We start from the raw sequence: 498 nt of genomic DNA on the forward strand, positions 1-498 counted from the left end.
CATATTATAAGGTAAGGTTATAAAACCACCTTTTAAGATCATTTTAGTGAAAGTTTCATGTTCCTATCTCATAGAATTTAAGAACAATGATGAATAAATAATTTTCGAGCAAAATTTAAATGGCCGGCTGAATATATTACCGCAGGAGCCGCGGCTGCGGAATTTAAATGACCACGTCAAAGGGTTAAAGGTTAAACAGTGTAATACGAGATGAAGAGCTGATATAGCTGATATTTCTTAGACCAAATGTAGAGGCCAATGTATATGGCTCTAGGAATTGTAGAAGTTTTAGGATTACTTCATGTATTAGGGTAGGGTAAGGTAGTGCACTACATGTACATAAATAATTCGTACTTAATAATATCATTTATTACTTCAATTGTCATTCAACGTGTTGTTACTGTTACATCCCCTGACCCTGTGAGAGGTATCCACAAGTGCCCCAAGGGGTTAGGCTACCATAACCCCCTTGCGGCACAACAATATATATATATATAT

The sequence above is a fragment of the Cryptotermes secundus genome, unplaced genomic scaffold (genome assembly GCF_002891405.2).
Source record: "Cryptotermes secundus unplaced genomic scaffold, Csec_1.0 scaffold856, whole genome shotgun sequence".
Lineage (NCBI taxonomy): Eukaryota > Metazoa > Arthropoda > Insecta > Blattodea > Kalotermitidae > Cryptotermes > Cryptotermes secundus.